This window comes from Triturus cristatus, chromosome 8 (genome assembly GCF_964204655.1).
Source record: "Triturus cristatus chromosome 8, aTriCri1.1, whole genome shotgun sequence".
Lineage (NCBI taxonomy): Eukaryota > Metazoa > Chordata > Amphibia > Caudata > Salamandridae > Triturus > Triturus cristatus.
The window spans coordinates 391,677,934-391,701,167 of NC_140591.1; the positions used below are offsets into that span (position 1 = coordinate 391,677,934).

General features: G+C 47.5%; 1 protein-coding gene across 1 annotated transcript in view; it reads left to right on the forward strand.

Annotated features, from left to right (window-relative positions):
• The window catches only part of UFM1 (ubiquitin fold modifier 1), a 106,261-nt gene that overhangs the window by 297 nt on the left and 82,730 nt on the right, over positions 1-23,234 (forward strand). The window lies entirely within an intron of this gene.

The window sequence follows — 23,234 nt, forward strand, 5'->3', positions numbered from 1 at the left end:
CGTGCTTCTTCGGGCAGTGTGTTTCACTGATTTTAATTCAGTACAAAGTTGATGTCCATGAGATTCAGTGTGTCCATCATCACATTATCATTTGGTCCTGCCTCAGCTCCTTTTGAAGACCTATGTTTGTTGACCATTAAAAGCTAGCCAAGGCTATCTGGCATTGTGCTGGAATTGGGCAAACTTAACTCTGAGAGCCCGTTAATTGGCGTATCTTAGTGGACAACAAAAAGGGGGTGGGGTCACAAGGGGCGGAGTTATGAAAAGCAGTCTGACAGTCAACATATACATTTATGTTTTTAAGAACTCTGTCACAAAGAAATTGGCAACAAGGAGAGACGTTATAGTAAGTCTCTTCTAGCTTAATTAGTCGCAAAGGATGCATTAAAAATATCTAATTTGGTCAAAGCACCTGTTGCAGAAAGCTTTTGTGCCATGTATATTTCAGGAAATAATAATAATGGTTAGATAACTCTGGTAGTTAAAGCGTTTTATGGAGAGATTTGTGTTTTGTTCAGTCCCAGTTTTGACTTAGCATAGAGGTTTAATGTGCCTCCTGGAAAGTGCATTGTGTAATATGCTCATGACAGTTTATATTTTAGATAGGTAAGTGAGACTGCTTTTTACACAGAGCTCTTTATATCACTTGCAGTTAATAGATCAATCAGGTAATTGTAAGTGCTCTACACACCCTTAAGGGTCTCAAGGCGCTGTGGGGGGGGTCCGCCGATCTGTTTAGCCGAAGAGCCAGGTCTTGAGGGTCTTCCTGAAGGTGTTCGGGGAGGGGGCCCATCTAATGTTTGCCGGTAGCTCGTTCCAGGTCTTGGCTGCAATGTGAGAGAAGGATCTTATACCTGCTCTGGCTCTGTGGAGGTTTCTTTTGGGTACCTGGAAGTTGATTCTGTCGTTGAGGTATTTGGGTCCGTTGTTGTGTAGGCATTTGTAGGCGTGAGTGAGGATTTTGAACGTGACTCTTTTCTCCACGGGGAGCCAGTGGAGACTTCGTAGGTGTTGGCTGATGTGTTTGTGTCGGGGGATGCAGAGAACGAGTCTGGCGGCGATGTTCTGTATTGTCTGGAGTTTGCGAAGTAGGGACTCGTTGATGCCGGTGTAGAGTGTGTTTCCATAGTCCAGTCTGCTGGTGAGGAGTGCGTAGGTGACTGTCTTCCTTGACTCCGGGGGGATCCACTTGAAGGTCTTGCGGAGGGTGTTGAAGCAGCTGAAGGTGACGGCGTTGACCTGTCGGTTCATGATTAATGATGAGTCGAGTACGAATCCGAGGTTCTTGGTGTGGTCTGAGGGGGTAGAAGGGCTTCCGAGGGTGGTCGGCCACTAGGTGCTGTCCCATGCAGAAGGGGTGGTACCGAGGACTTTTGTCTTCTCAACGTTGAGCTTCAGGCAGCTCTTGGTCATCCAGACTGTGATGTCTTGCATTCCTTTCTTTAAGTTGAGTTTGGCAGTGGTGGGGTGTTGGTGAGGGAGAGGAAGAGCTGGGTGTCGTCGGCATAAGATACGATGTTGAGGCCGTGTTGTCGGACGATGGCTGCGAGGGGGGGCCATGTAGATGTTGAAGAGGGTGCAGCTCAGTGATGAACCCTGTGGGACTCCACAGGTGATTTTCGTGGGGTTGGAGAGGAAGGGTGGGAGTCTGATCATTTGGCTTCTTCCGGTGAGGAATGATCGGATCCAATCCAGGGCTGTTCCTTGTATGCCTGCGTCGTGTAGTCAGGTGACTAGCGTGCGGTTGGAGACGATGTCGAAGGCAGCTGAGGTCGAGTAGGATGAGAGCTGCGGAGTGGCCTTGGTCCAGGAGGTTGCGGGTGTCGTCTGTGGCGGCAAGAAGGGCGGTCTCTGTGCTATGGTTGCTTCGGAATCCAGATTGTGACGGGTCGAGGACGGTGTTCTCTTCCCTGAATTGTGTCAGTTTCCTGTTGACTGTTTTCTCTGCAACTTTGGCTGCGAAGGGGAGGAGTGAGATGTGCCAATAGTTCTTGAGGCCGGTGGTGTCAGCTGTGGGCTTCTTGAGCAGAGGTCTGACTTCTGCGCACTTCCAGTCGTCTGGAAAGGTGCCTGTTTTGAAGGTGATGTTGATGGTGCGTTGTAGTTCGGGTGCAATGGCGGCCGCAGCTCTGTGGTAGATGTGAGGGGGGCAGGGGTCGGTGGGGGCCCTCGAGTGGATGCTTTTCATGTTCGAGGCGGTGTCTTCGGCCATGATCAGTGTACAGTTGCAGATGGTGGGCTGGCTGGTATTTCTGGGGGCGGGGGGCCGTCTGTGGCGCCTGTTGGATGATCGATGAAGTTGTTGTAGAGGTTTTTGATCTTGAGGTGGAAATAGTTTGCAAGCTTGTCGCAGAGGGCTTGGGATGGGGTGATGTCTGTGGCTTTGCTGCGTGGGTTGGTAAATTATTGAATGACACTGAAAAGTTCCTTGGAGTTGGTGGAGTTGGCCAGGATTTTGTTGTGGATGAAGTTCCTCTTGGTGGCTCTGATCTGGTTGTGGTAGTCCGTCATGGCGTCCTTGTAGGTGATGTGGTTTTCAGTTGTCTTGGTATTTCTCCAGTTCTTTTCCAGGCGTCTGCAGGTGCGTCTGGCTTCTTGGAGAGCGGTGGTGAACCAGGCGGCTTTCCTGGGGCGTTGTCTGTCAGGGTTGCGTAGCGGGACGCTGGCGTCTGCGCAGTTGGAGATCCAGGTGTGGAGTTCCCTGGCTGAGTCATTTGCGTTGTTTGCGTCGAGTGCCCAGGTGTGGTTGTCTCGAGTGAGGGTGGAGTTAAGTTGCTCGCCGGTAACCTTGCTCCAGTTCCTTCGTGGTGGGCGTGGGGCTGGTTTGAGTGCCTTGGGTTTGTTGATGACAAAGTGTACGCAGTGGTGGTCGTCCATGGATAAATCACAATCCTTTTAATATAGCACAGTGAGCTATGAAATGACATCCAGGAACTGCATGCAAACCGCAAGACATAGCTTTAGAAGCTTATTGTTTTTCCTCAGTCGATTAATATAAGGCTTCTAAAAAGTGTTCTCTTGGGTAGTAATAAAGGACAGCCCCAAGCACTGTGTTACGTTTTAAATCCTGAATTTGTATTTCTCTCAGTTCTATAAGCTTAGCATATAATTATGTAAAGATGATGTGTGACTCTTACACCCCAAAACTCTTTGTCTTATGTAACATGCTGTACTTTGATTTACACTACACACATGTATTATTGATGATCAATGTGTAATGTGCATGCGTGATGAGGAATGCTATAAAAGTATTGAATAAAAAAAGTTAGCAAATGCTGCTTAAAAAGGTATTCGTGTAAGTACTCGTACATACTGATACTGTGACTTGTACAACAACACTGAATTGAATGCTAAGGTCGTCTGTGATAATGCAGAATTGACTACACATTCCAAGTGTGTCTTTTTCAATATTAGGTAACCAAGTATTGCTTAGCTTCAAAGAAAGGAGGCTTTTGTAATAAACGTAGACTCTTAACCAGAGGCACGAGACTCTCTTGTTGATGAGGTTGGTGATGCTTATTTAGAATGTATAAACTTGTCTGGACATGGCCTTGTTCTGTATAGCGAGAGAGAAGTTGTCCAATCAAAGGAAACTTGGAAGAAAGGCAGAAGCTCTTTACTCCCGTGGAACGGGTTGGATGGGTAAGGGCCATGTGTCCCAAAACGGAGTCACACAAAACGGTGGAAGATGCTCAGGTGGTAGAAGATCTGCCAGGCAATACTGAAGAAGTGTTTTTTCGAGGAACAGATTTCCTTAGAATAGTATGGATATGTCTCAGCTGTCTCTGTGGGGATACCTGGTAATGAGAACAGGAAGCACAAGGCCTCTTGAGTATTGGTTGTTTTAATATGCATAGTTTTCCATCAATCATTTCAGATAATTGGAGGTCTTCGTTAGTTATCACTGCCAGTTCATGCTTTCTATCAATAGCTCCATTTTCTGCCTATTTCCTAATTAGGGTAATTCGGCTTTAGGTTAGTGTGACGCATGTTCAGGCAACTAGCTCACATTATCATTGACGGCAATATAATAGTTGGTTGAAGTAGGCGGCTTCTTTACCTGGGTATGGTTGTTACTCTTTTACTCTGTGTTGTTTTTTCCTGTAAATCTTCCAGTTTCCTTTTCACATAGTTTGCTAGTCTTACTGTAATGAGGGCTGAGAGAGTCAAACCTGGTTTCTGTTTAGATTATCAGACTCACCCGTGGTAGCTTGGCTGAAGCAGCAAGGCTATCCTCAGAGAAAAATGCATATATTATTATGGTTAAAAAAATAAATGATGTGCACTTCTTAACCAGATTAGTAAAAAAAACTACGTAATGAGTAAAATGACAGAAAAATTAACAATGAATGCCGTAATTCTTAAATATTAAAAATCTTTTCTATGGGAAAGAATATGAAATTCATATTAACCAATGTTAACCTATGAGCTGCGTTAGACTCGGAACATGGCAAACGTCACAGCTGACCCATGATGCAGCCTGGTCGACTGCAAGATGGTGGTTCATCCCATCAAACGTTATAGAGCACTATAATCTAGCCTCCATTTGCTGCTGACTTGCAATGAAGCCTGTCTGGGCAAAAGTTGTTGGTTTTGACCCAATTAAATGTTTTACCTTTGGATGATGAAAATCTATTGTAGTCGAAAATGTTTCTGCAGAGCAAAGCAGCTTGCTGTAGCCAGACAGGCCAACACGCGACCAGAAACTCATTTTTTAAGTATAACATAACACTAAAATATATTAGAAAAGGGTGCATCTGTTTCCATGAAACTTGGCTCCTTGTTCCAATCTGGCAGGGATAAAATATTTTAGGTTGAACTTTCACAATTCAATAACAGGTCTCTGCAGCCTATTGCAAAACAGGAGCTCCCGAGTACAGTGTATCTATTTTTAGGTTGAGCCTACCGGTAGCGCGCATACACTGCTTGCTCTGCGAGGCATGCTGTATTAGGGTATGAACTAGAAGCCCCGCCCACTTTCCGCCCGTATTTTTAATTAGCTTGTGCCATTGCCCTTTGTGAATGCTGGCTTCCGATTTATTATGAGGCTGGTTAGTCCCTCCTTGGTACCGCCTTGTCTCCTTTACCGCCCATAAGGACTGCACATTTTACTGATGTTGTTACATGCTCTGCTTTATAAGTTGGTGAGCACTATTTTCCTTCATGCTCTTCCCCCTATTCCACCCATGACATCTCAGCACGGCCCACTTTTACTACTGTACTCTTTTTTAGGTCTCGCCTGACCCAGCGCATGCGCTGGTCTGGCGAGACTTATTGAGAGGGCTCCAAAAAGTGCTACCAGGCCAGCCTAGAGCTACAGTGCATGTGCACGGGCACGCACGCCACGCTTTACCGCGATTACTTTCACATTTGCGGCCCCACGGCCGCTTTGATGTTTGATCGTGATTGCGATCACTTTCACTTTTGCGGCATAGCCAATAGGTCTCGCTTTTGGGACCTTATAAGTATTTAGTTATGCAAGTGTTGCATGGTTAAACACTTATAAGGTCCCAAAGGTGAGACCTAATGGCTATGCCAATGCTTGTTTATTATTACTACGCTGTCTACTTTAACTATCGCGGCCACACTTATTCAATTATTTAATTTACGGTGCGGTCTGCTTTCAGTTTAGCGGGCATACTTATTTAATTATTTATTTTACAGGAGGCCGCTTTCACATTAGCGGCCGCACTTATTTTTTTTATTAATTAATAGTGCTGCCCACTTTCACTTCAGCCGCCGCTCGAAAAGTTCCTTAATTATGTTATTTTTACTTTGTGTGAAAGCACACCATATGCGCTTTCACATTAGTATTGTCCGTGCCCCTTTGTTTAGACGCTGCTCACTGTAACCTGAATACCATGAATACGGCTAAATGATGCATTCCATATATTGCTATATTTTGTGGTGCAACTTTTCTCTTGTCCATCTTGTCCAATGTCTGGAAGACTGATGCCACCGTCATACCAGTTGAGGGTGAGTTTAGCCAGGGCGATCCGAGGTTTGCCGTCCCACAAGAGAGATCTTTGGAAGGTTTCTACCTCTTTAAAAAATGATTCGGGGACTGGATCCATGGAATTCTGAAGAGCATAGAGGAAACTGAGCGGAGCCATCATTTTAAAAAGAACAGCTTTACCCAATAAGGAGAGAGGCAAGGACTTCCAGTGCTGTACATCATTTCTTAACCTCTGAATTGATGGTAAGAGATTCCGAGTAAAGCGGAGCGCCGAGTCTGATGTGATGAATATGCGGAGGTAACAAAAGCCATCTGAAGCTATCTGTATCTGGCAGCCTTTTGGAAGGACTAGTGGCTTACCCTGCAGGACATAAAGCACGGATTTAGACAAGTTTATGGTAAATCCGGAGTATCTGCCAAATATTGCAAGGATGTCAAGTAGGCAAATCAAAGAGGCCTTTGGGGAAGTCAGATACAACAGAACGTCATCTGCATACAATGATATCCTATCTTTCCAGTCTGGGGACCATCGCATACCACGGATCATGGGGTCTCTGCGGATCCACGCCGCCAGGGGTTCCAGTGCCAAGGCAAAGAGAAACGATGATAGGGGGCACCCCTGACGCGTTCCACAGCTGAGTTCAAACACCACAGACTTACCATTGTTTACTACAACTCGGGCCAGGGGTTTGGAATAAAGCAGCCGGACCCAGCTCACAAATTGTTGTCCAAATCCCAGTTTGTGCAATACCGCAAAGAGATACGGCCACTCCACCATGTCAAACGACATGGTGGCGTCTAGTGACACCAGGACTGCAGGCACCAAGATGGTTGTAGCTCTGCCTAACACTCCGTGCAGCCTGCGCAGGTTTAAGGCGGTGTTGCGGTGCGGCATAAAACCAGATTGGTCAGGGTGAACCAGAGTGTCTATTACTTTTACAAGGTGCGTAGCCAATATTTTGGCCAGGATCTTGGGCTCTGCATCAAGTATCGATATTGGTCTATATGACATGCAACAGGGTTTGGGTTTACCTTCTTTATGGATGACCACTACGTTAGCAATTCTCTGATCCATAGGAAGTGTTTCTTTCTCTCTGCTATCTGCAAACATTGAACGAATGTGAGGAGCTATTTTGTCTGGTCTCAGCTTGTAGAGCTCGATCGGAATGCCGTTAGGGCCCGAAGCTTTCCCAGATTTAATCGATTGTATCGCCTGAGCCACCTCGTCAGTTGAGAGATCAGACTCAAGGTACTCACGATTTTCATCGGACTGGGTGAGTAGCGCAATATCGTGATACAAAAGGGGGTGGTGATGGACGGAGCATCAGAACCAATCAAACACTCACACCCAGTCAGCAGATCTGGGTTTGATCCATCACCGTTCTTTGGCCCACTCTGCCACCCCAGTTCAGACATGGCCATATGCAAATCAGTCTGACCCTGTGCCTCATGGGAAGAGTCCAGCCCGAACTACCAAGCCATGCCTTCCCAGGACCGGAAACAAGCTTCCTAGGACCGGTTTATGGCATTTCAGCTGTCGTCAGCCAGGCTTGCTTGAATCCAGTGGCAAAGTGAGCAAGGGACTCACGTCTGAGCATACCCTGCCAACTTATGGCGAACAAAGCGGTACAAAAGGGGGTGGTGATGGACGGAGCATCAGAACCAATCAAACACTCGCACCCAGTTTTTTTTTGCATCTGTCACCCCGAGTGGGAAGGGTATGCTCAGACGTGAGTCCCGTGCTCTCCATGCCACTGGAATCAAGCTATCCTGGCTGACGAGGGCTGAAAGCCCGAAACCGGTCCTAGGATGCTTGTTTCCAGTCCAGGGAGGACCTGCCTTGGCAGTTCGGGCTGGACTGTTCCCATGGGGCACAGGGTCAAGACTGATTTGCATATGGCTGGGTTCAAACTGGAATGTCATGGTGAGCAAAAAAACGATGGATTTAGGCCCAGATCTCTGTACTGGGGTGAATGTATGACATTGTTCTGCATTCTGTCCATCAATTGTTTTTTTTTTTTGTTTTTTTTTTTGCGCAATATCGTGAAGCAGGGCAACATTATCTCCCTCCGTGTAGCGCCCCTCCGTTTTGTAGACTTTCTGATGGTGATCTGCAAATTGGTCGGCTATGCGTTGCGGGTCTGTGATCGGATCAGTGCCGTCCCCATCTAGCTCGGGTACCAGGCGGGCTGCCCACTCCTTCCTATCCAGCCATGCTATCAATTTCCCTGCTTTGTCACCATGTTCATAGAGTCTACTCTGCGTTTCCCTCCCCAACGCCCTGGCTCTATCTGTTGATATACCTTTAAATTCTTCTTGCTTTAGGCTTAGGAGGTGCACCTTCTCAGGTGTCACCCCATGTTCCAGTTCTTCCTCCAGTTTAAGCACTTCATCCTCTACTATCACCAATTCTTTTTGCGTATCTTTCTTCCTGCCCCTAATAAGGGAGATGGCCTCCCCACGAATAACCGATTTGTATGGTTCCCACAGCGTCTGGGCTGATTGCACCGTTCCCACATTTTCCAGGAAATAATAATCTGTGGACTGGGCTATCTCCTTACGAATGTCAGGATCCCGTAGGTACCACGGGTTAATGGGAGCAATTCTCCCTGCATTAGCGCGGCCCAGGTCCATGTGCATCCAAACCGGGGAGTGGTCCGAAATGCCTCTGCCCAAATGGCGGACATCCCGGATTTCACCCACCCGCGTTGCCGGGACTAAGACATAAGCGATACGGGATAGACTTTGATGAGTGCCGGACCGAAAGGTGTACTGGGCCCTGTCTGGGTTATGTAGCCTCCAACTATCTACTAGTCCCACAGCCTCAAGAAAGTTAGATAGCCACTGCTGTGCGTGTCTGATGTCTCGTGGGGGGTGCCGGTCCAGGGCTCCGGACACCACTGCGTTGAAATCGCCACCTACAATGAGAAGGCCTGGCGGGAAGGACAGCCGCACTGTACCTAGATCTTTATATGTCTTACTCTGGAGGCCAGGGGGAACATACACTGAGACACATGTGATAGTCCGGCCCTCCCGCTACTACATACCTACCCCGATTGTCGGACCATATGGACTGCACTGTGAGGGGGAACGATTTCCTAACCAAGATACCCACGCCTCTTGAACCCGAAGTAAAGCCTGAATGTGCGACTAACTTGTACCCCCCCATTCATTTCCTGACATGTGTTCCCAATCAAATGAGTTTCTTGCAACAGGATAATGTCAGGGGCTTGTCTCTTAATATAGAACTGCACCATACTATGCTTAATCCTATCACCAAGCCCGTTGACGTTCCAACTGAGGACTTTAACCCCTATATTCCACTGTGTACCCATTAGAAATTGCCTTCGTGCGTAACCCCCGCTCTGTGCCGTCACCCAATATGGTCGATTGAACTGAGCCAATAAAAAAATTTAAATCAAACAACAAAAACATTCCCTCCAAACCGCCCCCTCCCTGCTCCCCTGCACTCTGGGCTTCAAACTGCTCATGGTTAAACTTGCAGCGTGCCTGTCGCCCAAAAAGGTAACTAAAGGTAGAAAGCGGGGTGCGTTGTGCCCCCTCCCATCACAAAAGGCAATGTCAGACTATCCTGTACAGGTTAATCAAACGTCCCTCACTAGTAAGTTTTGAGAAGGGTCCAGGATGCATGTGATTACTCACTGACCAGCCCATTAAGTAGGACCCATTTTCAACTCGGCCAGTTCCGCGCAGCGGCCCAGAATAATGTCTTCTCCCACCCTCAAAATCTCACCCAACCCCCCCACCGGTTTACCACATCATCAAATGGGTCACTGGTTAGCGATTGTCCAGCCACTCCTCCGCTGATTCTGGATGCTCAAAGAACCAGGCTCTACCGTCTGCCTCCACTCGTAGCCTGGCTGGGAACAGCATGGCGTATCTGTAGCCTTTATCTCTCCGCGCCTTTTGATCCCCAGAAAAGAACGCCGCTGCTTCTGGACTAGCTGCCTGAAGTCTGGGAAAAATGTTATGTCCGCATTTTCATATTTCAGGGGCGGTCCCGCTCTGGCATGCTGGAATATGACGTCACGATCCCGAAAATTGAGGACCCTGGCGAGGATCGGTCGAGGCGGGGCACCGGGTTTCGGTCGACCTCTGGGAACTCTATGAGCTCTCTCAATAACAAAAAACTTCCCCAGTCCCTTGGGTTGCAAGTGCTTGAGAATAAGGTTTTCCACAAAAAGATCCGTAGCCTGCCCTTCCGATTGTTCCGGAACTCCCAAGATCCGTACATTGTTGCGACGCAGGCGCCCCTCCTAGTCATCTAGCTTGGTTTCCGCAAATTACAGCTGTGAGGCATCTTCCATTAGGCTAGCCGTGGTCAGTTCAATTTGCTTGACGCGTTTTTGTTCATATCTGCCCGGAGTAAGTTGACTTCGACAGTGATGGTATCCATCTTGTGTTCTAGGGAAGTCTTAATACCTGTGATCGCCTCCAGGACTTCTTTAAGTGTGTGTTCTGGCAGCATCTCTCCCTGCGTTGCACCACTCTTACCCGTGGGTGAGGTGTCTGGCACCAATGTCTTGGGGAGCGTGTATCTGTCCAGTCGGTTCTGCTGCGCTGGTTTGTTGCCCCTTGATGACGACATTGCGCCGTTGATTGTTCACCAGTAATACAACAGGAATACTCCCCTTCTCGAGGTCGCCAGCCACTCTGTCACTCAGTCTAGCCCCCCGTGTTTAAGCCAGGATTTGTGCCCACGTCTGGTGTCCGATTGAATGTAGGCACTCCGCTGTCTGAAGGGGCAAGATCCGTGGAGATAGTAACAAGGCACTCTCTTAGGGGGAAACCATATATGGCCAGTGTAGTGGGTTATGGCAGGGCTCCACGGGGGAGGGGATGCCAGCTGTCAATCACGCCTCCAATATCAGATGTCGCAGGAGGCCAAAGTCCAGCAGCGCCGTTATGGCAACAGTCCACCCAAGGATGCACTGCGAGGACCGCGCCCAGCCAAAGGTAGAAGCCACAGTAACAAAGGCACTGAAGGCTCTCAATGCGCAGGTACCATATATCAGCGGGTGCCACACTCATTTCTGCACTCCATGTCTGCTCTCACTGCGCGTCTCCCTCAGGCCGACCAAGTATATAGCAGCAGATGCAGGCGGGTAAACGCTAAGGTGGACCTCCGTCGTCTCCTGGATTGGCACTACAATGCGTCCCTCCCCTGGTCTCAACTCACCACAGTAATTTGGAATACAATGCAGGAGGGCAGGGGGGAGGGGAGAAGGCAATCCCAGGTGGCGGGTCGTACCTGCAGGTAGGTTTAGCAAATCTAGCCGCTAGAGCGCCCGGGGCCATGCACCATCAGATCACGCACTCGAGGCCCCGGCACTTGCTCCTCCTCTAGGCCCCAGGTAAACCCGAGCTGATGCCGGGTTCTCAGCAGACTCTCCACGCTAATTGCAGCAGGGAAACACGTCAGACGACCTCCGGCATAGGACTCTCCACAGCAGGGTGCATCAGAACGATCCCCGACTTCCGAAACTGCTGTCACGCAAGGCCCCGGTCTCTGTGCCCCGACCAGGAAGAGTGCGAAACCAGCTAGTTCTTACCCGCTTCCCACTCCTCGGGGTCCGCTGTCGCAGGATCTCCACCGGACGGCGTCCCCTTCTCAAATTGCAATATGCTGGGGATGAGAGGAATTGGCGGAGCTACACTAAGCAGCGGCCATCGCGCTCAGCGGCTTAGCCACGCCCCCAATGTTTCCATTTTTAATGTACTGGGCAAATTGACAACTTGTGTGTACATTCGCTGCTTCACCCAATAGAGACAAAAATGTAAGAAGGAAGAGTGTGATTTTTGGTTTTTTTAACAGCCATTAAAACAGTAAGGTAGTGAGGTACTCCACTGAGGATTTCGCTAAATGAAAAATTCACAAAGCACTTTAGCCCCCTCAATCTTAGCACTACCATCGCCCCCAAACAAACAAAGGGATAGTGAATCACACTTTCCATTATCACGTCTATGTTCTACTTGTCAAAACAAAATACAACCTTTCATCACAGGACACAAAAGGAGCCCCTGTTCTAACAAACATATTTCTTTTCAAATGAGTAATCTGTGAGGTGTTACTGTATGACGACATTCTTTTTCTGTCTAGCTGTAACAGGGTCAAATAAGATGGAGGCTACAGAAAAAAACTCGGGTAAAGGACTCCATCCTGTTGAACTTCTGATCTTTGTGCGTATGCTGCAAATGTACAATCTGACGTGCTCAATACAAGCATGAAGATTTGGCTGTGCCCCAAAACAATAGGACCTGCAGATTTCCTTGGCTCCTAGGCCATAGTGGCAACTCAAAATAAATCCGAACTGTCCAAATGTAAATGTCCAGTATTTGTAAAGCGTGAACTATTAACCGAAGGTATCAAGGCGCTGGTGGCCCTCAGGAAGATTAAGCAAGCTATGGCCCAGAGTCATATGGTGCTGGGCTGATCTGCAACTGGCGCCGGGGATCAAACAGTGAGCCCCTGGGTTCTGGAGTCAGACGCCCTGGCCGCTGCGCCACTCCTCTTTCACAATCATAGGACATTACGTATTCTAGCACCACCAAACAGCAGTCCATCTAAAGGTCCACCTCAAATTAAATAGAGAAAAATTGACCAAGAGGAAAAAAATCAAACTCAAGGTGATTGTATAAGTGTTTCACAAGTTTAAATCTGCAATACGTCAAAATGGCCACAGAAAATAATGGGACAAAAAACTGCTGAATGTTGGTCAATATGTCATCATCATCAATATTTTTTATTCGCTGCAGTTCTGTAGCATAACCACATAAGATACAGTTCTTCAAACATTAGATCATATTGAGGATAACAAATATATCAAAAACATATCAAAACTCAAAAACATTTGACAACCAATGACTTGACACAAATCACTATGACACATTCGTGATAAGAATTAAAAACATATATCGATGGGTGGGCGTGGCCAAGTGGTCTGACATGGCGGACGCGCTGTAGACTAACTTCTGTAACCCTATCGAAATCTGACATAATCATTCCGGCATAACACCACACATGGAGCCCCATGCCTCAGGACAGAATCCCTACATCCTGTGGTGGCTCCTGGAGTCATGCTGAGCGAGCAACAATCCCGGATGCTGTCGGTAGGACTGTTAGACCCTCATCGGGCCGTGCAGCCTACGGCACATAAAGTGGCGGTGGACTGCCGTGACGACAACTACGCCCCGGGTGCCCCTCCTGGAGGTCTCGTTACGAGTAACCACCCTTGCAGGGAAGGGAAACCCGGAATCCAACGGAGTGAGCGATGGCCCCGGGCACCACCAGTGAGATCGTGGGACCCCCATCGGCCTGAGCGGCCTACGTAACATGCTAACAGAGGGGCTTCCAACTAGCACCGGCGATAAAGGGGAGACACACACACAGAGCCTAGGAAGAGCTGGAAGGCCCTGAATAACGCTTGGCCACAGGAGACACTGTGGCTAAACGGCAGCCCAGATGCGAAGCAAGGGACTAAGCCGCACAAAAGCAGCAACTGGAGCGCAGCCCAGAGGTGAAGGCAAGTACACAGTGCACTCTCGCTGTGAAATAAAGCTAAAGATACACAATGGCCCCGGGCACCACCGGTGAGACCGTGGAACCCTCATCGGCCCGAGCGGCCTACAAAGCCTATTTGGGCATCGGGCTGTTGAGACATCGACCACACCGGAGGCAAGCTCGCCGGAGGCCTAGTAACACCCAGGCAGGGGGTCCTCCAACTTAAAAGGGTGACAAAGGGGAGAGACACATACGGAGCCAAGGTGGAGCCGGAAGGCCCCGAATAAAGCTTGGCCATGGTAGACACCGCAGCAAAACGGCTGCCTGGGCACTGACCAAGAGACTAATCCGCACAAAAGCAGAAACTGGAGCGCAGATGAGGTGATGGCAAGTACACAGTGCACTCTCGCTGCGAAATAAAAGATAAAGATACACAACAGGCACTGCCTGGGGGCAGAACGACCAGTGAGGGAAGGCGTAACCGAGCATTTCATCAGCCTTAAAACCCGCAAGGTAACATGGGTATCATGAGTAAATTGCAGCGACAAGAGAAACCGCACCCCTCAGACTACTCCAACAGGGGGCAAGAAGGTAGAGCCCATTAGAGGGGGGGTTCATCCCTATCTGCAGAAGCGGCCAGACTAAGTTCTGGTGCGGCCTGTGGTTGGGATGACCCCCTATTAGCGCACAGCTACGCAACTCTGGAATTCCGACCCCCTACAGGAAAATAAAACACATAGGTGGGGATACCATACTATATACCAATCCACTAAGACCAGCATCCGGAGATTCCCTTTCATATTAAACTGCCCCCTCCCACTTACCCCCCCTCCACCACCCCCCCCAGATATTGAAGACACTAATACAGGACAAACAGCAGCCATGTCTGAAGACAAATCAGCGGGCCTGACTAGAAAACAATCCACAATGGATAAATTCACCGGAACCAGCGTGGGGAAAACAATGCCTATAGGAGGCTAAAACAGTATCCCTGACAATGCTGCGCTTTTAGCCACGATCATGCAATCAAGGGATATGTTAGATGCCAAAGTTGGCGCGGTTGGGTCTGATGTAATGGTACTGCACCAAGACGTCCGTAACGCCGTGGAACGCCTCACCAAAGCCGAGAACAGGGTCTCAGGCGTGAAAGACTGTCTCTACGCTCCAAGGGAAGGTGAACACACTCGAGAAACTCACACAGGGTCTGGCTACTTGCGTAGAAGACGCTGAAGGCAGAGCCTGTAGGAACAACCTTCGCTTCATGGGTTTCCCCGAAGGCAGTGAAGACACAGACTTAGGCACATTTCTTGCTCAATGGCTTAAAACATGGATCCCCATGGAAACCCTATCCACTTGTTTCATAATAGATCGTGCCCACAAACCTCTAACCGCGAAATTTCCCACAGCTGCCAGAACACGGGCAGTTATCGGGCGGATACTCAACTTTCACAATAGAGATACTATTCTTCGACAGGCCTGGTCACAGGAGTCACTCGCCTACGAATCCCATCGTATAATGAAATTTGCTGATTATACTAGGATGGTACAACAATAGCGTCAATCGTCTACCTCTTCGAAAGTTCGCCTCCGAGAACTCCAAATATCTTATATGCTACTGTTTCCAGCACTCCTGAGAATCAGCTACAAAGACCGTACCATGTTCTTCGATACACCGTAGGTAGTACTCCAGTGGACAGATGAACTCCGTCCGGGGAAGCCACACACACCGACGCCCCGAGACTCGGACTTATCGTCTGGAGACCCACGCCACAGCCAGAATGCCAAGAAAGACACACAAAGACACAGATCCAGATCATCCTGGCGCTCACAATCACGGGGTAACAAACAGCCTGACTGAGACCCTTGGCAATTGAACACAGTCTAATCCACATGTAACGTAATTCTAGACCCACCAAACGCACCAATGAGACAATTCTAAATATGTTGGCATGAATCCAGGGTTACTACACCTGAGCGAAAAATTTAGAACTTCTCAGGACATTTGTTCTCATGGGACGTTTGGGGAACCATTGTACGGGTACTGCTCTCACCCCCTGTTTGAGTGGGTGCGGTATTCCATCCGTGACAGATACTTCAAACTTTACTGAGGTATTGCGGTGGGAGCGGGTGGGTTGGGTGGGGAGAGAAAGCTCAGTTCCAGGTTTTGTTTACGATACTTGTTAGCATGCCACATCCACCACATCAACGTAGTTGTTCCCTCATCAGATACACCCCCGATCACATACACGTCCCATTCCGATGACAATACTGAGCGGACAGATTCCAGTCGGCAGGCTCAATATGAGAACATTGAATGTCCGAGGCATAATTGATAATATAAAGTGTGGGGCTGTTCTAAAACAGGCGAAATGCATGGGAGCAGACATTCTACAAGAGACTCTCCTCATGGGGACTAAGGCCCCATGCTTGGCCCACTATGGATTTATGCACATATTACACTCAGGATTCGTAAGAGGTTCCAGAAGGATCACTATATTGGTTCAACAGAAAATCCCCTTTGTGCACATTCGTACATGGGTAGATACACAGGGCAGGTACATCTTTGTGCAAGGCAAAGTGGGAGTAGAATCTATAGTGTTAGGCAGTGTTTATGCCCCTCCACTCTTAAACCAAACATTCATCGAACGCATACTAGATATTTGTGGGTCCATACCAGAATGCCTCACAATAGTTGGGGGAGACTGAAATTATGAGATTCATTCAGAACATGACAGGTGGAGACACACAGCCTCACAAGGGACACCAAGGGAATCCAAGTTGGGCCCTGTGACAGAGATGCTGGGGTGGACGGACATATGGAGAGCCCTACATCCCACGACTGAAGGCTATAAATACTTCTCAGCAGTCCACGGCTCATTCTTTAAACTAGAATATATTTCATTACACGTGAACACGCCCACAGAATACCTGAAGCAGAGATGCCAAGAGGTCTATCAGACCACTCCCCTGTGAAACTACACCTGTTAATTGGCCGACATCCCTTCCGTTGGCAACTTTCTCTCTGGCACAGGTGTAATCCACAATATAAAACCTGCATAAATAAAGCCCTGATAGACTACTTCTCATTCAATGAAGGGACAACCTTGTCTGCCATGACCTTATGGGAAGCAATGAAACCAACTATACGGGGTTTCGACATTAGTTACTGCACAGCAGAGCGACGCCAGAAAAAAAGACGCTGTTACAAATAGAAGCACAAATTATGGACAGAGAGAGACGTGGCAGGGAGAGAGACTGGGACAACGCTCTTAGACAATTAGTTATACTGCAACAACGATACCCGGGGATGCTGCTAGACGAGGCCAGACTTGCATGCCAGGCCACTCAATGCAGGATATAACAATGGGGGGACAAATTAGGGAAACTCCTACACAAACTGTGTCTACGCACCCTGAAAGCAGTTCAGATATCGGCGATTAAATCACAAAACGATGTGATCCCCCCCCGGACCCAGATGAAGTAGCCCATTGCTTTGCCGAATTCTATCACCCTCCCAGATCAAAGAATCCCTAGAAGCCCCCATTACACCTCTCTTGTGGAGAGGTGTGGTGCAGGGGCCAGGGCAGCTGACTTCGGAGCAGAGGGTTCACGGTTCGATCCCCAGCTCCGGAGGCAGCTTAGCTCAGCACCATGTGACTGGGCAATAGCTCACTTAATTACCACAACAGCCCCCAGCGCCTTGAGACCCATAAGGGTGAGTAGTTTGCGCTTTACAAATAGGGATTTACATTTACATTTGCACTAGAGGAATTAACCCAAGCCATAACAGAAATGAAGCCCGGGAAAGCATCAGGGCCTAAGGGTTTCTATGCAAATTTTTTAAAGTATGCATGCATATGCTAGACCCAGTTATCTGGCCACAGTCTGCAGCGCACTGAAAGCCACCTGATTGGAGACATGCAGAAATCATTGTTTTCCCGAAGCCAGGGAGTCCACCCGAACTCTGTTCATCATACCAACTAATCTCCCTTCAAAATCTAGAAGCCAAAATACTGGCAAAAGTACTAGCGATTAGATTATCATACGTGCTGTATCTGGTTCATCCAGATCAGGCTGGTTTCATGCCACATAGAGCGAAACGACACAGCATACGTTGAGCTCACAATGCAGTAGCTGCGGTAGATTGCTTGGGCTGACCATCGGCCTTACTCCTTGCAGATATAGACAAGGCATTTGACTCGGTCAGCTGGACATATATGTTCATACTGTTGGCGCATCTGAATATGGGCCCCAAATTCTTAGCACATATACGATTGTTATACACAGCCCTCATGGCTTCTATTCCGATGACTGGCAGGGTATCCGGCCAATTCTCAATTGGCTACGGTACTAGACCAGTTTGCCCTCTTTCCCCACTCTTATTCGCTCTCACCATAGAACTCCTGGCCACATGGGTCAGACACGATGCACTTTTGCGTAGCTTTGAGTGGACGCCCGAGATATCCTATTGCATAGCCCTATATGCTGATGATGTCCTCTTTTTCTTCACTGACCCACATAGATCCGGGCCCAGAATCATTCAAATTATGCGTATTTTTGGCAAAACTTCAGGCCAATATATTAATAAACAGAAATCATCAGTGTGGGCGCTTAAGGGGGCCCTGGGGAGTGGACGATGGAAAGAGGAACTTACGTTTGAGACCAACAGCCTAAAATACTTCGGAGTCTATCTATCAGACTCCCAATCTGTTATATGGGATCGGAACCTGTGTGCCTTAACAGAACGCGTAAAAGCTGACATGAGGCCGTGGCCCGATCTTCCCATATCACTCTAAGGAAGATCAGCGATCTTTAAGATGGTATCCCTGCCTCGCCTATTATACCAACTTCAATCCTATCCATATCCTACACTACCGACATGGTTCAGATAAATTAATGCACTCCTGGGTTTGTTCCTATGGGGAGGGAGTAATTTTCTAGTAGCTCTTTGTACCTGCTTCCAATCCACATATTGTGGAGACATCGTAGCCGCAGATATTCAAGCATACCATGCAGCAGCACACTTACAGATCCAGAATGAATGGTGGTATGGCTCCAAGACTGATCCAGCGTATAGAGTAGAACAGTGGATTATGGAAGATCCTTCCATATACACGCTTCTTTACAACAGAGCAGGCCCAAAAGATCTTCCCCCCGCGACAAGGGTCGTGATCCTAGCATGGCGACAGTCTCTCTTCCGGATGGGTTAGTGGGGTCAAATCACTAGAGAAACCCCATTATGGCAAAACTGACTTCTCCCCCAAGTGGCAGACCTTCTAGGATTCAAACAGTGGGACCAAATAGGGATCTCATCCATGAAGACGTAATGAAGGGTCCTGTCCTCAAATCCTTTCAGGATCTTCTAACAGAATTTTCTATGCCCCCCAATCAATTCTGTAAGTATCTACAACTTAAGCATGCATTTTTAATTTTTTTTTATTGAGTTTTTTATAGCACAAACTAGACCCGAAGATATCAGGTATCAGAGCGCTTTCATTAGCACCAGTTTCGTTACAAAGGGACACATTCATTTTTTGTTAGGCACGGGGATATTAAGTGATTTGCCCAGAATCACAGGATGTTGAGCGTCCTTGCCGAGACTCAAACCCAGTTCCCCAGCTTCGAGGTCGACCGCTCTAGCCATAAGGCTACATCCCATTATACCATACATTTGAGACTTAACCACTATTTCCCAAATTTAGCCCACTCTAGAGTAAACGTCTGATGGGAGACCTCGGAGAACACAACATTACAACAATCTACCAATCCTTGACCATGAATAACCCTAGTACCCTAGATACCCTGAAGGCAAAGTGGGCGACTGACCTGGGTCCAATAGACGATGACGACTGGACAGAAGCACTCAAGTCACCAAGAGGGGCAGCCATGACCACCTGCCTAAGACTTATACAATTTAATTATCTTCACAGGGCAAACTACACCAGATACAGACTATGGAGGATGGAGCTGATTACATCCCCACAGTACTTACGCTGCCAACAAGACGAAGGTACATTCCTACAAACGATTTGGTGTTGCACGGCATTAGATCGCTTTTTCGGCGAGGTGTGCTGAGTTGCCTAGCAGAGGTACAGGTATAGGATCTCCCCAGATCCCCCAAACTCATATTATTACACTGCACGGAGGGAATAGAGGGAAATAGATATAAATTCCATTTTCTATTTATCGGCCTCACACTAGCCAAACAAGATATCGCATGACAATGGAAAGCAAACACTCCACCCCGCATAGGAACCTGGAAAAAGGGCATGGATTTCAATAAGGGACTGGAACTCACAGTTTTTATGGCTCGTGGATGCCCTCGGGAACACACCAAGATATGGCAAAGATAGGCCGAGTTCAGAGGCCTACCACTAGAAACTCAAACTACAATGGCCCAGACACTGAAAACAATATAATATTTATTTTACGGGCAAGATCAGAACAATACAGCACAGGTCAAGGCCTCGAATTAAAGGGGATGTCCGAAGGGAACAGAATATGGAATTCGGAGCATGGATGCGCAATGTTTTCTATAGTTTTTGTTGCTTTACGTTCTTTTATGCTTATGATTCTCCGTACCCACTGTAACCATAGTCAATGGGCAGTTAGGAATTATTACTATACCTCAAAATGATTGTTTATTTCACTTTGTCCAGATCCTTCTGGGCTGTGTGGTACAAAATGTATAAAATATGTTGTTAAAAAAAAAAAAATATATATATATATATATTGACAATAAACAAAAGGCAACAATCAAATTTAGAGACCTTAAATCAGGTACTCTCGGTGATAATGCTCGTTTCCGTAATTTAAGAACTTGGATACTATTAATAATACGGACAGGTCTTTTCCTTGGCCTTGCCCCGCAGATCATTGTGAAAGTTTTACTTTCATTCAATTTTAAGTCAAGGTCATGCAGGAGAGGAGTTGGCCTAACGGCTGGGCGGTCGACCTGGGGAACTGGGTTCGAGTCTCGACAATGACGTGAACATCCTGTGATTCTGGGCAAATCACTTAATCTCCCCGTGCCTAACAGAAATGAGTGTGATTCGGGTCAAGTTTGCGCTATATAAAACTCTGTAAAATAAAAAAAAATGAAAAATGCATAAATGTTATGTACTTGTTAATCAGCCCTTGAAGCCCTCTCCCCATTCTGCATCATCCGCATACAAAACAATGGAGAGTGGGCGAGATCCAATATATGGTGTATTCCGTGCTCTCTTTCTTAACACTGTCTCTACTCTGTTCGTGTACAGTGAGAACAGAAAAGGGGCGAGTATTCACTCTTGTCTTAATGTTAAAGTGCTAAGTTGAGTCTCTGTTTCACCCATAACGTACACATGCATTGGCATCCTTGTACAATTGTCTTATAAAATGAATTCTGGCCTAATCTACACCTAGCTCAGCCATAATGGAGCAGAGTTTTTAGTGAAATACACAATCAAAGGCTGCTAATAAGTCCATGAAAGAGTGAAATATTGAGCCTTTCTTAGCAGTCGTATATTTCCCTATAAGTAATGACAAATTGGAGTTATCACAGAGTTGTTCCAGGTGGGGGTAGACCAGAGGCGCAACTAGAGCCAAATTTCGGGGGGGGGGGGGGGCTGAGCAAAAATTTCGGTGGAGGGGCTGAATTTTAAACAATAGGCAGAGTGGAGCTGCAGGGGCTCTTAGAAGGGGCGAAACAACAGCGAGGCCTCATTAACATGCAAATGGTCTTTTAAAGACCTGTGAAGTGCTCGGGTGCGGCTGCTTTTTTGCCCGGGAAGGTGTCTCATCCCCGGCTGCCACACACGACAGGGGGGGCTGAAGCCCTTTGAGTCCAATGGGTGTTGCGCGCCTGGGGTAGACCTACTGTAGCAATAGCATTAAAAACATTAGTGGTGCCCAGAGATCTCGAGGATCACAAAATACATCAAGTGGGACCCCATCTAGGCCTTGGGCCTTGCCCGTACTACTTTCCTTCAGGGCTCCTCTGTACTTCCCCCTATATGGAAAATCAAAGGGTTAATCTGCCCTGTGGAACTCCCCTGACCAACTTCGTAAAGGTCCTGCGCCATATTCTGAATAGTGTACATACTGGTGAAATGTTGCACCCACTTATCTTCATGAATATGGACATCCATAGTGGAATCAGAGGATTCTCTAAAATAAGGGGCATTAATTACCTTCCAAAAAGACACACTGTCTTTTTGTGTACTGGCCACCTGGAGCGGTTCCAGTGCTTCATCTTTTAACTATGACTTACTAACAGCAAGTGCCTCCTTATAAAGCCCTTATTCATTCTTAATACGTTCCGCCATTCTGGGCTTGATACTTAAGACCTTATGAAGCTCTGTAAGGGCTGTGGTACATCTCTAATCAAACCAGTCCCGAGTTTGGGTCTTAGATGGGCAACTATCCCGCCTCAATGAGTGCTTGATGTTTACGGTCATGTCCAAGAAGCCGATTTTGATAGATAACGGCTCGGCCTGTGGGTCCAGACAAATAGCCACCTCGGCCTTAGTATCATAGAGTGAAGGCCAGAAAGCTCTTATGGTCCACCTTAACCCATTTAATGGTATACCCATTCAATTAGGAATTTTTCCAGAGAGCCAACCCCCCGTTGTCAGATGCTGTGTCTTGCCCATATTTACCGGTTAACCTTAGATTAGTGGCTGAAGACCTTAATGCACTCATTCACACGGGCTGTAACTCCCAACATCTTTTGTTTCCCTCATACCAAAGAAACCGTAAATTCCTGCAGAACTGCACATTTGCTTCAATTGCTCCATTAGAGCCAAACTCATCTACAAGGGAACAGTTCACAGGAAGGGATCATAATTAATATCCATGCGTTTGGAAAACCAATAGGTTTGGCCCAGCCTCTTCCGGTTGATGACAGGTGCAGGACGGGTTCTCCCTTGGCCCGTTCTTCACCCGGGCACCGCCGGCGGGTGTCCCGCAACGTGAAGGTAAGGCAAAGCTTTTATGCGTGTTGATCAGCACCTCTCCTCACTGCAGCAGCTGGGACCTGTCAGTTGAACCTTGGGAAAGTGAGTCCTATCAGAGTTAGGCATCAAAGTTTGGGGCCCCCACACGGTAAGCCCATCCCACGTCGCAGAGGTAAGGCAACGCTTTTATGCACGTTGACCAGCGCCTCCCTTCACGCCAGCAGCTGGGACCTGTCAGTTGAACCCTGGGACAGCGAGTCCCACAAGTGTTAGGCAGCAAAGTTCTGTGGCTCCCACACAAAAAGCGCATCCCAGTATGTCATAAAAGGTCCAAAAATAACATCATCTTTGTATGGCACTCTTTTGAGAGTAAGGGTGCATGTATTCTCTGAGTTGCAGGAAAAACATATTCTCTAAACACACAACTTTATGGGATTGGCAGGTTTTGAATCAGTCACAAATTCGTCAGCAAAGATGTCAAAACTATGACTTCCAAGCAGCCAGGCTTTCTGAGGAAGAGACTCAAACGTGCATAGCCTATTTAGGAGAGGTTGAGGAAATTGGATTTGGATTTTGCAATTTCTATGATTCAAGATGGGAAAGCTAGAATTCCAAAATCCAATTCATTTTGTTGTACCTCCGGGTTTGTTCTAGTGAATTCAACTCTTTTTATTGTTTAAATGCTCTCTCTGGTCCCTGAAGTGTCTCTGCTGCTGTTTACCAAGGTTTCCATACTCTGGCTCACCCAACAGACAGGCTTCAAATCAATCATGGAATCAAGTCTAGAAAGTGGAGATTTAAAACCTAAGGAAGAACTGAT